The following is a 17,115-nucleotide window of genomic DNA, read 5'->3' on the forward strand; positions in this document are numbered from 1 at the left end:
CACCTCCGAGTACTTTTTACCTGACTTTTTAAAGCCCATTCTATTTTTCTCAGTTGCCATATTGTTCCCTCGGCAAGCCTAAACATGTTAACATTACCTGAAGTTCCTGAAAACATGTTGTAGTCCTGCCTTCAGCATTACCACAAAAACTGTTCGCACACTCCTACCAACTCTATGGTCTTATTCCCTGACTTCCAAAAATCATGGCTGCCCCCCTACCAACGTGATAGGTCTGTGATTTATTTAGTCTTATACTTAAGGTATGATCTCCCATCTAACTGCCTGAAACGTAAAGACCAGTTCATGCTTATTTCTCCAACAGCCCCCCAAAATAATCATTCCATACAAAGCCTAAACAAGGCAGCAGGGGCGCAACTAAACCTGACTTTCGGGTAGGGGGGCTAACTCTTTGGTCAGTGGGACGGGACACGCATTTCGAGCAATGTACGCTGAGGTATCTTTATAGCCAATATGAGAGAAAGAAGTGCTAAACTGCAGTTTAAACATATTAGACAAACACAATCTTATTATAAGTGACAGACTGGAGTCTGTATTTATCCTTAGATTCCTCACTTAGGCCCAATTGTTGGTGGCAAGGCTTCTTGCTGAGGCCATATTGTTGATAGGCGGTGTTTGATCCATTTACTGCATTTGTATATTTTGATCTGTGACATGTTTATTTTGCTGTGGTGAGATGATATCCATTATATGACTTTGAGATATTGTCCGATTTAGTACGAGTCAAAGCAGATGATTTTGCATACTTAAGTATAATTTATTTATTATCTGCTTAAAAGTAACACTTGAAATTGAAGGAGCAGATCAGGTGCAATATAGACCTATGGTAAATGTTTAAGAGAGGGTAAAGATGTTTAGTACACTAGTGGTAAATTAATGGAGCTGACATGAAGGGAGCAGTGAGATGATTATCTGTCTGACAGAAAAAATTCGATCTGCTTCAGTTATATGCCCTGCACTCTGATTTTGTCACGTCTCTGCTTGGGGTGGTGAACAGTATCAAAGGCAAGGGAGAGTTCAAGTAACAGACGTGCCAGTACTCCAGTTTTAATCCAATGTTATTTTAAAATCATCCCATGTGGAAATCACTGCTGCTTCTCTGCCTCAGTCATACTAGAATCTGTTTTTGTAATCTTAAAGCAAGTTATTTTCTTTGAATGCAGGTGTATGGTTTGAGGCAGATCTTCAATTGTTCTATCTTTTTGACTAAAAACAGCCTGTTATTGGGCAGCGATTAGAAGGATCTCTTGGCTTGGTTTGGTTTAGGGAGGGCTTAATGTGAGGCATTTAGAGTTCCTTTGGGAAAATACATATTTTCAATGAGTTGTTGACTGTTCTGGCTGGACTGGCTGCAGAGCTAGTCATTGGTATGGGTCTGCAGGCAATTCTGCTGGCCCACAGGCATTTGCAACAATGATAAAGTATTGATGAAGCCTTGATGAGATTAAAAGTGAGGGGACTACAGATGTTTTTCTGTTTTGCTATCTGGTAAACTGTATTGAGCTTCTGGAATTGTGGTTGAGCAGGAGGAAAGGATGCAAGAAGAGGGAAATTAGTGGGTGAGGTGTAATGCAGGTTTGCCCTCCAAACAGAAGGGGCCAGTGGCGAGGAGGCCCTTCAGTTGTACTTCCAAGGAATCAGGATGTTCTAAGGTACTACCACTTCAGGTATTACGGCTGCCTGGCCCTTTTTCCTTTGAAATCTTCTAGAGGAGCAGTTTGTCACCTTGAGGCCTCTCGTCAGTTCTGAAGGCTCCTCACCAGCTTTCACTATTCAAACCTTCTGCTCCATGTTAAGGGTATGTGGGTACTCTCAGCTCTACAGCCTGTAGGTAAGCTCTCCAGGTCTGGGCAGGTCTCCCTTGAGCAAGGCAGCCACCAGGTCACAGAGTGTTAATTTTATTGCCTCCAGTCAGCTTTCCTTGCTACCAATTCATCGTTCATGTGAAGAAAAGAAAAGAAAACATCCAAGTTACTCACCAGTTAGAAGGTGAGGAGCAGCTAATCCTGCATGCGTGCAGTGTGTAGAGATGGACAATGAGCGGAAATAATATATTTAACATCAATGACTGTGTAGCTGGCCCCACTTGTGTAAAGTTCTGCATCAATGTGTAACTTACATCCTAGTACGAATATCCTAGCAGAAGGTGTGTGTTTGTGGCTTGTGTTTTTTATGCAGAATAATGGAGGCCTGCAGGTCCCATTTTGGAAGCCCATAGCCTGCTCCAGTGCACAAGATGTAGGTGAGATTATTTTCACAGACAGTGGGAGTATTGCCGTCATTCCTGAAAATGGAGGGCGGCAAAACAGCTCCTTTAAAATTCACTTAAGCAGCTCTTGCGGAGTGGAGCTACTAATTAGTTTTCCTATGGTACTGTCATTTGGCAGGTGTTCGGGGTAGGACTCTCACGTTTGTTGTTTCTGATAAGAGAGAACTTTAGGTGAAGCAAGCCTTTTGTCTTCATCCTGACCACTGTTCAGTGTGGCTGGTGAAAAGCTAGTTGCGGAAACTTCACACCTCTTTGAGCCTCTGTTGTGAGTACTCCAGACTGGAGACTACCCTGCTTTGAAGAGCATCACTCTACACAACGGCTCTGCCTGGAGAACAGCCTGAAGAAGAAACTTGACAAAAGAAATGCTGCAATCTTTTTTTCAGATTGAAGACAGAGAATCCACATTCCTTATCTGCTTTGCCTGCATAAAAGTGAGTGCTGCTTACATCTTTGTCACTCCAGTAGTCCTTTCACCATGGCAGCGAGTATTCCGCAGCATACTTTGAAGACTTATATACAACAACCAGAACTAATGACTGTGTGACAGCCAGCTTCCCGAAGGAGAGGGTACATCAACTGGAGTCTTTACTTGCTGGAAGAGCTGTACCCCTGACCTGAAGCGCCTCGAAACCCGCCTGCCTCCTGAGAGAATGAAAGAGTCTGTCAAGCCGAATAAGGTGATACTGGCCCGGTAGTGTCAGAAACTACCAGACCTTTGTGTGTAGAAGGGACATCTTCAGGATTTTGGGGGCCCTGGACCAAAAGGATTTTGTGGGGTCCCTGATCAGAACAACCTTCAATTTATGATCCAAATTCAGCTCTTTCATGCCCTCTTTGGCGAGGTCACTAACAGTGCACAAGTCCAAATTCTAAGTATGTTTACATCTAATATTCATGGTCAGTGGTATGCATTTCAATATTGTAACACAGAAGCAGCTCACTAACATTACTGCAAATAATCTCTGTGACACCCTCCCATTTCTCATATGTCAAGTCCTGTTTTGATCCAAAAGAAACTTTTTTATGTTGAATTAAAGATAAACAGAACATTTCTCTGCAAAAAGTCTGTAGTAGACCCCCACACATCACCCACATTTAAAATACATCAAAGGAAAAGATTATTTAAAACAATCTGTTTAGGAATCATTTAAGGTCATCAGGGCAAGACTCCCTGCATAAAGCCCATTTTGCTCATGCCTTAAAACGTCTCTGGTGTGGAGGGTCTACCAGGAGAAAGAAGACTGCAGAATGTGATCCGCGAGTCCAAAGAGGGTGGGTGCAATCTCTCCAGAGGTGAGGTTCCAAAAAAGAATCATCGGCAGGCAGCTGACCTTGCAGTAGAAATAATAACGGTTGACTTCACTGCTTAAATCAAGAGCAGTGCCCATGGTGAATGTAGCCACTAAAACCTAGAGCTGTTCCTGTGTCTGATGTCACCACAGAAGTAAAAAACTATGTCCATAATGGATGTGGAGGTCACCGTAGTGCCCAGACTTGTACACATGACTGTAACCAATGCATTATTTAAAAAGTGCATCCATGACTGCTAGCGTGTGGTTGGGACACAGGTGTAAGTGATGGCCTATCTTCTACCCAGTGACCTAGAAGCAGGTTTGATATCTGCCATGAGCCCTCACTGACTTCCATTACCTGCATTCACTAAAGGACTCTCTGGCTGCCCAATCCTGTTACGGCCTGCTCAGTCTGAAGGCCAACTCCTGCAACAATGCCTTCTCATGCTAGAAGCGGACAAGTTTGGAGACATAAGATGCTGAAACGCATTGAGACCTGCACTGTGGTGATGCTGTATCTAAAAGACTGTACTGAACGGAGTACAACCATAATTGAACTGGGGTACCTGCACCTAAGCCTTGATTAATGTCTCACAAAACTAACCTAATGGGGACCTGCCTAGACTCACAAGAGGAGATACTCATGTGAAAGAGAGAAGAGGAAGGCAGTATCCCAAGATGCAGTAGCCCAAGTGGCAGTGCATGTTATTGTACCTGCGGCAGTATACCGTTTTATGCATGCCTATTAAAGTCCGTTTCTTAACACATAAAGCACTGGGTTGGACATACAGATACAGCTCTGCTGGTTGATCTGAGTTTCCATACCCTACACTACCTCCCTGAGAAGTTTGTGAATGCTGCAAAGTGTACCACCAAGTAAACTGCTGAAGAGGTTGTACATGGCCCTGTTTGTGAAGCCAAAGTAGTACAGACTCTGACACATCCGAAGCAAACCACCCCAGCCCCAATGGCTGAGGCCCAGTAGCCCCTGCTTGCCCCATGCCCCCTGAAATGAATCTGACACATGCCCTCTGTCAGAAAGGATATGTATTTTGAGTGACCAACTATATAGTGTGTGCCGCCTGTCTATATAGTCAGTGTTATTCACTTAATACTAAGTTTTCAATGGGAGTCGAGGGCACAATGGGTTCAAGTAGCAAAGGTACACAAGGCACTAAAGGCACTGAAGGAAAAGAATGAAAACAAAGATGTTTTTAAATAAAACTAACACTGTTTTAAAAACCACTTCACAGCTTATGGATAATCACCAGTACTCCACAACACATAACTCTTTATGTTATTCTTGAATCGTTAGTCTACTTAAGTTAATGTATAGTGCTGCTATGATGTGAGGTTTTTAAGCACTATATTGAATGTGTTTCGATACTTCTAAGAATTACTTTTTAGGTCTGGCTATCGCCACACCTTGTGTGATCCACAGAAAAAAGCTTTAAGAAACACAACCGTCTGAGACCTTGGCTCCTCTTACATGTTTACCTTGATTACAGCATTTGAATGGACAGATCTTGTGTGGTGTTGCCAATAAAGAGTGCAGTGTTGCTTGCACTTCTATTGACTCCTGAGTGGTGTTTCCTTATCTCACATTGCCACCCCATTAAAACGTAATAACATGGCTGAGTGCAAGAAGAAGATCCCTCCACAAGGATGTGATAGTATTGGCTAAGAATATTATTCTGTGAGCCAACAATGGTATAATCAGTAGAAGTATTGGTCAATAGAGCTTCCCAACAAGGGATTTCCCCCATCCAAAATGGTTCCTATGTCCACCATGATGGCACAGTTGCATTTGAGTCCGTTTGCATTTCTTCCCCATTTGCAATAGTGACATTCAAAACAATTTTTTTTGTTTTGCCCAACCTCCCTTGCACTCCAGAAGTATTGCTCACTGCAGCCTTAGCCTGTGGTCCTGTGTCATAACAGCTTCATCTCAGTCCTTCCTCCTACACCAACCTACAACCTCACTTCACTCTAATCAATTTCACTGGCTCCTCCACAGACTGCTCCGATCTCAAACACTAGCTGAAGCCCCAGCACACTCTCCCCTCCAATGCAAGCCCCTGCAGAACGCTATTGCTATGCAGGCCAACAGGGCTCTGATGTTGGTCTACATCATGGCTTCAGAGGCAACAAACACAGCATGTCTGGCCACAGGTGAACCCCCACCTATCTTCACAGAGGCTGTTATGAAGGCCAATGGGTCTCAGTGCAGGGCCAAAAAGTATCTCTTGAGGTGTAAATTCTTCCCTCAGCTTTCACCACACCCTTAGCCTGCAGTACCAGTCAACTCCCAAACCAGAGCACAGCCACAGTTGCAGTGCTTTATCCTTAGCCTGTTGTGCTACACCCTGTCCTGCTGCCTTCGCCTGCTTTTATCACTCCCTCTTGCCTGAGCCCCACATCCTAAAACTGATCCTGGCTCCCACACCAGCCCCCATTTAATCTCCTTTCCTGTACCATCCCACAGTCTTTAGTACATCTTCCATCTTACATTGCACCTGTGGGTATGGATGGAACTGAATAAGCACCTATTACTGCAGGAAGGAGAGATATACTGTAACTGCATTTGTAGACATGTGCATGTACACAAGTGTTCGGTAGTTCAATGTGTGCTGTGTTACAGGTGTGGTCTGGAATTGCTGAGTGACGGTGAGTGGCGTAAGTGCAGGGTGAGCAGTGTCAATGCAGAGTGAAATGAATGCCCGTGTAAGTGCAGGGTGAGAAGTGTGACTGCAGGCTGAATGGTGTGCCCTTTGAGAGAACGTGGTCACCAGTGTGCTCTTGTGAGCAGATGGGGAGAGGAAAAGGTGAGCCTGTGTAAGAAGAGGATGACTCGTGAACCTGTGTGAGTGTAGTGTGGGCTATGTGAATGCAAAATGATGTATCTCTAGACACTCCTAAGTAATTCACCTTATCTTTGGCAAGTGACAAGTGGGATTCCAGGTGTAATATGAACTTTGGTTATCAAAGCTGATCCTGCAACAAAATGTCAGCCTTTTGGACATGCAGAAAGTTATTTTTCTAGAGGTGGAAGAGTCACTGAAGTCCAGATACAGATGCTAAGCTCTGGAAAATGTTCTCTTGGAACTTCGGCCAAGACTTCTTGTGGATTCCGTCACCCACGCCCTTATATAAGTCACAAATCTACTTCCCCTTCATCTAGTGACTAAATTGTGCACCGTAAATCCAGGAAACCTGGTTTCAGACATGGTTTGCCTGCTAGACAAAACCTGTTTTACCCTAGGCAATTATGTTTTTCACTGTGCCTCTGTGTCTCTTATTGTTCCTTTTGAGAGTACCTTAAAAACCCCAAATGAGCATGTGCCCTCTACAAAAACGTCACTTTTATATGATTTAATAGACTTTGTTGTTCCATATGTTCTAAAAATCTAAGCAGTGTTCACATGACAAGTGACTTGCCTCTTGATTCACTACTAGCCAGAGCCACTGAAATTATGCGGTAGAGGAGGACCAAATTATGCAGAAGTGTTGACTAAACTATGCATCAAGAAAGTCCAAATTATATGTCTTTATGTGGCCCATTTTGTGATATTATTACCTCATTATTTTGTCATGTTTACTCGTGGGGACATCTCTAAAAGATTTCACCTTATTAATACCAATTTAACATCTAAATACAGCATTAAGCATTAAACTTTTGCAAAGTGCCTTCCAGAGCACATGAACAAGTATTGCCATGTTTTTAGTAAATTTTGATCAGTTTGAGCTATGCTTCACCATTCTTTGATCCACTTCTTTTGCCACTTGCTAAGGGCCGTCTGCCTTGCCACAACAGATCAAACCACCTACCCTGTCATGTCTGAGTAGATACCATTAAAAAAATCAGGCAAACTGTCAAGTTTTCCCTCACTGCCACATTTATTCACATCTTGTGATGTGATAACACAGTCCCTACCATGGCAAAACCTACCCATCTGCAGAGAATTCTTCCTACCCACACTATGTGGCACACAATACTCCAGAGCCCGTTTCTATGACAAGGGGGCAATATGACGCACCGCCTGCAGGTGAAGCCAGATTTCTACAGGAACCATCAACAGTGGTTTTATTTTATGAAAAGGAGGAAGTGGAGAGCAGCAAGTGTTGCTTTGCCTTGATGTCAAAAATCTTTGCACATGCCCTGAGCCTTACATGTTGAAAGCAGAAAGGATGCATAGCTGTACATTGTCCAGCACTGCCCTCTGATGCCTCTGTGGGGAGCTAAACCAGTAGACTACCTGCAGGGTATTAACTTGAGGGCACAAAGTGTGCTAGTTGAGAAGATTCCTGAAAGGTAAACAATGTAAGAGGAGGGAGAAAAATGTCACTGAGCGTAGTTCTGGCAAAACCCATATTACACGTTGAATGGTAATGGAAGCTCCTCCAATATCAAGAGCAATTGATAAATCCTGAGAAGCATCCACTGGTGGAAATTTCTTCACCATAGGCTTATTATAGCAGAAAAACACTGGTGGATTATCCTCCAGAATTAGTATTCCTCCAGAAATTGAATAATTTCCTGTTCTGTGAGCAGCTCACTTTAAATCAGGTCATAGCAGAGAATGGCAAAGAAATGCAGTGGTATGGGTGACAGCAGAAGCAAATCGGAGCATGTAGTCAATTATGGAGGATTGCCTGGCATGTATGACACTAAATATGTTCTACAAAGTAGAGTAACATTACGTACATTGGAAGGGGTAGTGAGATCGCGGACCAACCGCGCTTTCATTGGAACGGCCCTGCTAGTGGCAAAACGAGATGTTGCTGCAGCGTGGACCTCGTCCTCTGGTCCGTCCCTACGAAAATGGAGAACAGGAATGGACTGGTGTGCAAATCAAGAGAGACGAGTATATGAATCGAGAGGATGTCCCCGGAAATATGAAAAGATATGGGGCCCATGGCTGGGGACGTTGTCATAGGCCGGGCGGTGACAATCTCTTCTCCACTTTACTGGGTTAAAGAAACATATACACTCCCCGAGAAGCTATACATATGAGTGACACTAATGCATAAAAGTGAATTGCCTTGTTCTGTCTGTATTAAATGTTTGAAAATATATATTTTGGAAAACAATGGAAAAATGTGTTTATAAAAAAAAAAACATTACGTACATTAACTCCATGCTCACAATGAGCTATCATGCACATTGTTAGACTCTGTAGAACTTGAGTCATTAGCTTCGCAGTGTATAGCTTTCCTAACCCCTTAGCTGCTGGATCTTTTCCCCCCAGTGCTGAGCCCTTTTTTGGCTAATTGGGGTAGTTCGCGCTTAGGCCTTCATAACTTTTTGTCCACATAAGCTAACCACGCCAAATTTGTGTCCTTTTTTTCCAACATCCTAGGGATTCTAATGGTACCCAGAGTTTGTGGTTTCCCCTGGAGGAGACCAAGAAAATAGCCAAAATACAGTGAAAATTTAGTTTTTTCCCAAAAAAATGGGAAAAAACTAAAGCTGCCGAAGAAGGCTTGTGGTTTTTTCCCTGAAAATGCCATCAACAAAGGGTTTCTGGTGCTGAAATCACTATCTTCCCACCTTTCAGGAACGGGCATACTTAAATCAGAAATCCACATTTTTCAACACAAATTTGGCATTTTACTGGGACATACCCCATTTTTACTATTTTTGGTGCTTTCAGCCTCCTTCCAGTTAGTGACAGGAATGGGTGTGAAACCAATGCTGGATCCCGGAATGCTAAACATTTCTGAAAACTAGACAAGATTCTGAATTCAGCAAGGGGTCGTTTGTGTAGATCCTACAAGGTTTTCCTACAGAAAATAACAGCTGAAATAAAAAAATATTGAAATTGAGCTGAAAACAACAGCCATTTTTCTTTATGTTTTACTCTCTAACGTTTTCCTGCGATGTCAGATTTCCAAAAGCAATATACCGTTTTGTCTGCTGGACTCTTCTGGTTGCGGGGATATAAAGGGCTTGTAAGTTCATCAAGAACCCTAGGTACCCAGAGCCAATAAATGAGCTGCACCCTGCAGTTGGTTTTCATTCTATACTGGGTATACAGCAATTCATTTGCTGAAATATCAAGAGTGAAAAATAGGTATCAAGAAAACCTTTGCATTTCCAAAATGGGCTCAAGATAAGGTTTTGAGGAGCAGTGGTTATTTGCACATCTCTGAATTCCGGTGTGCCCATACTAGCATGTGAATTGCAGGGCATTTCTCAAATAGACGTCTTTTTTACAAACTCTCTTATATTTGGAAGGAAAAATGTAGAGAAAGATAAGGGGCAATTACACTTGTTTTGCTATTCTATGTTCCCCCAAGTCTCCCGATAAAAATGATACCTCACTTGTGTGGGTAGGCCTAGCGCCCGCGACAGGAAATGCCCCAAAACACAACGTGGACACATCCCATTTTTTGACAGAAAACACAGCTTTTTTTTCCAAAGTGCCTACCTGTAGATTTTGGCCTCTAGCTCAGCCGGCACATAGGGAAATCTACCAAACCTGTGCATTTTTGAAAACTAGAGACCTAGGGGAATCCAAGATGGGGTGACTTGTGGGGCTCTGACCAGGTTCTGTTACCCAGAATCCTTTGCAAACCTCAAAATTTGGCTAAAGAAACACATTTTCCTCACATTTCGGTGACAGAAAGTTCTGGAATCTGAGAGGAGCCACAAATTTCCTTCCACCCAGCGTTCCCCCAAGTCTTCCGATAAAAATGATACCTCACTTGTGTGGGTAGGCCTAGCGCCCGCGACAGGAAATGCCCCAAAACACAACGTGGACACATCACATTTTTTGACAGCATACAGAGCTGTTTTTTGCAAAGTGCCTACCTGTAGATTTTGGCCTCTAGCTCAGCCGGCACATAGGGAAACCTACCAAACCTGTGCATTTTTGAAAACTAGAGACCTAGGGGAATCCAAGATGGGGTGACTTGTGGGGCTCTGACCAGGTTCTGTTACCCAGAATCCTTTGCAAACCTCAAAAAGTGGCTAAAAAAACAAGTTTTCCTCACATTTCGGTGACAGAAAGTTCTGGAATCTGAGAGGAGCTACACATTTCCTTCCACCCAGCGTTCCCCCAAGTCTCCCGATAAAAATGATACCTCACTTGTGTGGGTAGGCCTAGTGCCCGCAACAGGAAATGCCCCAAAACACAACGTGGACACATCCCATTTTTTGACAGAAAACACAGCTGTTTTTTCCAAAGTGCCTGCCTGTACATTTTGGCCTCTAGCTCAGCCGGCACCTAGGGAAACCTACCAAACCTGTGCATTTTTGAAAACTAGAGACCTAGGGGAATCCAAGATGGGGTGACTGGTGGGGCTCTGACCAGGTTCTGTTACCCAGAATCGTTTGCAAACCTCAAAATTTGGCTAAAAAAACACATTTTCCTCACATTTCGGTGACAGAAAGTTCTGGAATCTGAGAGGAGCCACAAATTTCCTTCCACCCAGCGTTCCCCCAAGTCTCCCGATAAAAATGATACCTCACTTGTGTGGGTAGGCCTAGCGCCCGCAACAGGAAATGCCCCAAAACACAACGTGGACACATCAAATTTTTTCATAGAAAACAGTGCCTACCTGTGGATTTTGGCCTCTAGCTCAGCCGGCACCTGGGGAAACCTAGCAAACCAGCGCATTTCTGAAAACTAAAAACCCAGGGGAATCCAAGATGAGGTGACTTGTGGGGCTCTGACCAGGTTCTGTTACCCAGAATCCTTTGCAAACCTCAAAATGTGGCTAAAATAACACGTTTTCCTCACATTTCGGTGACAGAAAGTTCTGGAATCTGAGAGGAGCCACAAATTTCCTTCCACCCAGCGTTCCCCCAAGTCTCCCGATAAATATGATACCTCACTTGTGTGGGTAGGCCTGGTGCCCGCGACAGGAATAGATCACACAACGGTCAATGTTGGTCCTTACGTGAGGCAGCTGTTGGCCCTGGGGTGATCCATTCCTGACGCAGGCACTAGGTGTAGGCACTCAAGTGGGGTAGTGTTTTTATCAGGACAGGTGAGGAGTCACTGGGTGGTAGGAATTTTGTGGATCCCAGCATATTCCTGTAGTTTGTGTGACAGAAATGCGAGAAAAATAGAGTTTTTATTCAACATTTCAGCTTTGCAGGGTATTCTGGGTAAGAAAACTTTGGGGAATCCACACAAGACACACCTCTGTGGACTCCCCCGAATGTCTAGTTTCCAGAAATGTTTGGCTTTAGTGTGTTTCTCTATATGGCCGCCGAATCCAGGACCAAAAACACAGGTGCCTGCCTTACAAATCCAGTTTGTTTTGCCATAGATAATTTTGATGTCTCCACAATACGATTTGGGTGGTGGAATTTGGGGCTGAACTAAATTGCGGAGCTCCCAAGAGAGCACTCTCTCTCTCTCTGCTTGCCGCCGCATTCACCTGCTCTCTGGGTTGGGCTAACCCACTATTACCCAGTTGCACAAACAGCTTGCGAAGGGACAGCAGGACTGTCCTCATCACCTCCCTCATAATGTACTGGAAGAGGAGTTATGGAATGGGACTCCTCCGACTGAAAAATCACTCCCAGAGTCTGCGCCATTGTCCTATCCCTCAGATGCTGTCTCAGTATCTGATGTCTCAGTCTCTGATCCTATGTCAGAGCGGTCCTCTATAACCCGAGTGCAGGCAGCAGTCATCCATCAAGATGCCATCTCTGCTATTGGCTAAACTGTTGCTCTAAAACACTAGCCTACGTAGACAGTCACAAAATCGATGGTGTGTGTGAGATACGTGCAACAGTAGAGGCCACCTTACCTGCGCTTCTTCCCTCAATCAGCACGTTCTTTCAAGACACTCAAAAAACACCTTGTCACATACCATTCGTCACAGTCTTTAGCACCTCCTGCGCCCAGTCCAACAATCATTATTGGTGCTCCCACTCCCTCCTCCTAGGATTCCCTCATTACCACCCAGTAAAAGTGCCCTTCATCTCTCCATAGCCGCCCTCCACCCCGCACATACATTTCATTGGTATTATAGCGCAGGTAATGGCTGACTTTACTAATGTACTCAGCTATTTACATAAAATACAGATTTGCTCTTTGCAGTAGGCATATAAACCTTCTGCGCTTCTTTATGGCACTAAAACTGCCACTTGACAAGTCTGACCCTTTCCCCCCCCCAGGGAAACCACACACATATTGACAAAAGTGATATATATATGACAGCCAACCACCTGAAACCCAACTCAAGCAAAACCGAAATAATCCTCTTTGGCCCACACAAAAAACTCCTGGGACACCTCATGGTGGCCCACCACGCCAGGCCCTACACCCACCCCCGCCAACCACGTACGCAACCTCGGCATCATCCTAGACTCCTCCCTCTCGATGACCCAACAAATCAACGCTCTCACCTCCTCATGCTTCAACACACTCTGTATACTGAAAAAAACATTCAAATGGATCCCCACAGAGACCAGAAAAACTGTCACTCACGCACTCATCAGCAGCAGACTTGATTACGGAAACGACCTCTACGCCGGCACCACTCTAAAACTCAAGCGCAAACTACACGCATCCAGAACTCAGCAGCACGACTCATCCTCGACCTCCCCGGACACGAACACATTTCTCCACACCTCAAATCCCTCCACTGGCTACCCCATTGACAAAAGGATCACCTTCAAGATCCTCATCCTCGCACACAAATCACTCCACAACACAGGCCTTGCCTACCTCAACAGGAGTCACCTTCCACACCCCCACACGAAACCTCCGCTCAGCAGACCTCTCTCTCGCCTCTGTCCCCCGCATCAAACACACCACCACCGGGGGCAGATCCTTCTCCTACCTTGCACCCAAAACCTGGAACGCCCTCCCAACCCACCTTCGCAAGACCCAAAACCTACTTCTTTTCAGGAAGGGCCTCAAAACCTGGCTTTTCGAACAGTGAACCTCCCAGCCCCTTTCCCTCCCCCCGCAGCCCCCCAGCGCCTTGAGACCCTCAGGGGTGAGTAGTGCATTTTATAAATCTCTTTGATTGATTGATATATATAGATCTATCTATATATATATATATCTATCTACATAGATATATCTATAGATATATCCATGTACATAGATATATCTACATAGATATATCTCTATATATAGATCTATATATAGATCTATTTTTTTTTAGTTGTTGTATGGTTTCCTTGGGGGCCAAAATGGCCCCCAGGGAAACCCTACAACATCTAAAAAAAATATTGCCCCCACAGGGGGTCGCCCTGCCCACGGGCGACCCCCTGTCTTTTTATTTTTATTTTTAGAAAAAAAAAAAAAAATCCCCGGGGGCGGGGGGGGGGGGGGGCACCTACCTTTTTTAAAAAAAAAATATGCCCGGGGGGGGGGGGGGGCAGCCCGTTTTCCGAGGGGGCCGACCCCCCCAAGTGAAGTCCCTGGCATCTAGTGGTGTTTCCTGGCCCACGATCGCAGCACAGCTGCGACCGGGGGCCAGGAAACACTTTCAGGAAGGCCTCGTAAGAAAGGGGAGACTCTCCCCTTTCTTACGAGGCCTTCCCGAACGTGGGGAAGGCCATTTTCCCCATTGAAGCAGGAAGCGGCCGCAAGGCTGCTTCCTGCTTCGATGGGGAAAACAACTTTTAACGTCAGCGCGCCTCGCGGCGCGCTGATGTCACAAAGGGGCGGGTGGGGGGCGGGGGGAGACACGGAAGCTTTCGTGTCTCCCGGGGAAAGGAAAAAAAAAAATAATCCTACCCTCCCTGGTGTCGGCCACTGGTCGTGACCCGCACCAGGGAGGGATTGTGGGCGTCGGCCACTGGCCGACGCCCACAGTGAAAAGGTTAAACTGTGCACCCAGTTGCATGGATTTGGGATTACTGTTCCAGGCTGTATATTGTGTTTGGGAGCACTTGGTGGTGAAAGATTAACAGAGTTGATAGAGGTTCACTTTAGTGATGGTTCCTGTTTTTCAACGTGAAATAGTAAAATTAAACATCATTATTATCATAACTAACCTGCAGAAGCTATGTTTTCCTTCATGATAGCTTTGCCTACCGGATGTGCCCTTTCTGAGACCACACACGTTGCACCCTGGCTTCAAAGATGTGAAATTTGCAAACTAGCTGGCTTAGCCAAAACACTTTGAATTTGTATTACTTGTGAAGTTCATCTGCTAATGCTGAGCTAGGCATCGGCTTGTACTCTTGATCCGGATCTTTGTCATCAGATTGTTAGTAGAGACTACATGTGCTAAAGTCCAAACTAATTCTAACTTTGGGCTATGGGGTCAAAGCGTTCCTGAATGAGTCTACATTGTTTTTAAATGTTGCACAATGCAGAGCTTTCCACATTCTTTTTCGCCTTCCAGGAGACAGTTCGAAGTCCTAAATTAGGCTTGAGTTTGGGCTAATTGATCAAGACCTGGCCCACAAGTTGGGACTTCTAAAATATTTATTTGTGCTTCGTACGGCAGACACTGGAACCCTCAAAGCTCTTCTTTGGGAAGAAATTCAAATAGACCCATCTAAAAACGCCGGGCAACTGCACTAAGGAACACACTTGCAATGTCTGAAGCTGAATTATTGTTGTAGGACCCACCCTTAATGAAAAATTAGTTTAAACACGTCCTCAAAAAAACAAGTAAGATACATCTCATTCATTAGTGATAAGGAGTCATTCTGAAACAGAAGCCATACCTGGATGTCCTTCAGTACTTACAAGCATCTGATGCCCCTGGCATATCTGACAGAGAAATACAGATCCAGGTGATGCCTCTCCACGTTGGTTATGCATTAACACTTGATCATCGGCGGAACTGGTTACCGAAGCCCTAGACAAAGATGGGCCATCTCTGCAAAAACCAGGAAGAATCATTAACATACATTTTATGTATGTGTACCTTCTTGCTCAATGATCGGCGCTATTGGGCTCTGTATTATTTTTTTTTATCAATTTCAAGTCAAGACATGCGATAATATTCTGCATGCAAGTTGACTTCCCATCGTCATAGCAAGGTTCATAAAATATATGGACATAGCTAAAAGCTGTCTTTTGTTGAAGGCATTACAAACAAATAAAGGAATCATTTATAAACTTTTTCGAAAGGTATGAATGCCAGATTCTACTCTGGAAAGTTTGACAATATAGTCACACATGTAACAATAAAAATCATGGTATCAAGTAACAGAGGAATTGTGGGCAAAAAGGAATATTAAGGACCAGGTAGTGAATGTAACTCATAAGAGCAAATCAGATGAAAGCGATTTGGAGTTAAGTGGCAGAGAAGGGTGAGAGGGGAAAGCATGTGAGGAACAGAAAGTATAGTTGAAGAAGAGAGAAAGGAGGAGCAGAAGGTTGAGAATGTTGGCTCTCAACACAACTCTTAAAAAAAAAAAAAAATTGGCTGACCTGCAACTACCTCAAACTAGACACCTTCAACACAGGGTTCCTCCTAATCTCCCCTGTCACTCAGTCATGTGGCGTTGAAGATTGGATGAAGTAACTAAAGTCTCTTAACTGCTTCCCACATTTTATAAACTCCACAAAATCCCTGGGAAAATGCTGGACAAGAATCTGAATTTGCAGGAGCACATCAGTAGAGTTACCAATGGTGCTAATTTACAAATTAACATACTTGGGAAAATAAAGCTCTTCTACCCCTGCCCAAGACAACCTCAAGTCAGCTGTTCAAGCTCTAGTGCAGTGGTTCCTACCTTTTGACTTCTGAGGACCCCCACTTTATCATTAATAGAACCCAAGGGCCCCCACTGAGTCATCACTGGAATCTGGGGACCCCCACTGAGTCATTACTGGAAGCTTGGGACCTAATTTGTCAATATTTGTTAATATTTTTTAATTTTCTAAGCAGTCACGGGCCCCCTGAGAAGGCTTCGCGGATCCCCAGGGGGCCCCAGACCACAGGTTGGGAACCATTGCTCTAGTGCTTTCCAGGCTGGATTGTGGAACTGTAACCCTTTGGGGCTTACCTAGATCTAAGTCGGCTTCACTAACGGCCTCTCTTAACTTTGCTGCTAGGCTTATTACAGGATCTAAAAGAACCAACCACGTCTCTCCCTACTTGAAATCTCTTTGTGTAATGTAGTGTTCTGTATCATTAGCTGTATCCCACTTAAAATATGTATTGTTTGCTTCACTTGTTCCACATGACCATTTGTAAAGAGCTATGATACCCTCATGGGTCCTGTTTGCCCCATATAAAACTTTTATAAATAAATAGGGTAAATGTCTGGCCTCAAGACCCATACTTTCAACTTAAATGTTTCTGATGATGCAGGTAGAGTGGACATTCAGGCATGACAGGAACGACACCCTCATATTGCATTAGATTATGTGATGTCATGCAGCGAGTGCTTAGTGCCCTTAATAATGGTTTTATTGGATATATTTTTATGCAGCTCTGCACACACACACACACTTTCTGATGATGCAGGTAAGAAAGGCGATTCGGGCATGATCCACAAGAGACACACTCAGGTCAAATTAGACTCTCATGCAGCGAGTGCTCAGCATCAAATGGTGCACCCTTAGTAATATTTCTATTGGATATTGTTTTTAT

The 17,115-nt window shown here is 44.3% G+C and overlaps 1 long non-coding RNA gene across 1 annotated transcript in view; it reads right to left on the reverse strand.

Moving 5' to 3' along the window:
* Positions 1-15,382, reverse strand: part of LOC138258639 (uncharacterized) — a 71,587-nt gene extending 56,205 nt beyond the window's left edge. The window contains exon 1 of the long non-coding RNA XR_011198472.1: positions 15,258-15,382. This is a non-coding gene — a long non-coding RNA (uncharacterized lncRNA). The remainder of the gene's footprint in view (positions 1-15,257) is intronic.
* Between the last annotated feature and the right edge of the window lie 1,733 nt (positions 15,383-17,115).

This window comes from Pleurodeles waltl, chromosome 9, assembly GCF_031143425.1.
Source record: "Pleurodeles waltl isolate 20211129_DDA chromosome 9, aPleWal1.hap1.20221129, whole genome shotgun sequence".
NCBI classification, from domain to species: domain Eukaryota; kingdom Metazoa; phylum Chordata; class Amphibia; order Caudata; family Salamandridae; genus Pleurodeles; species Pleurodeles waltl.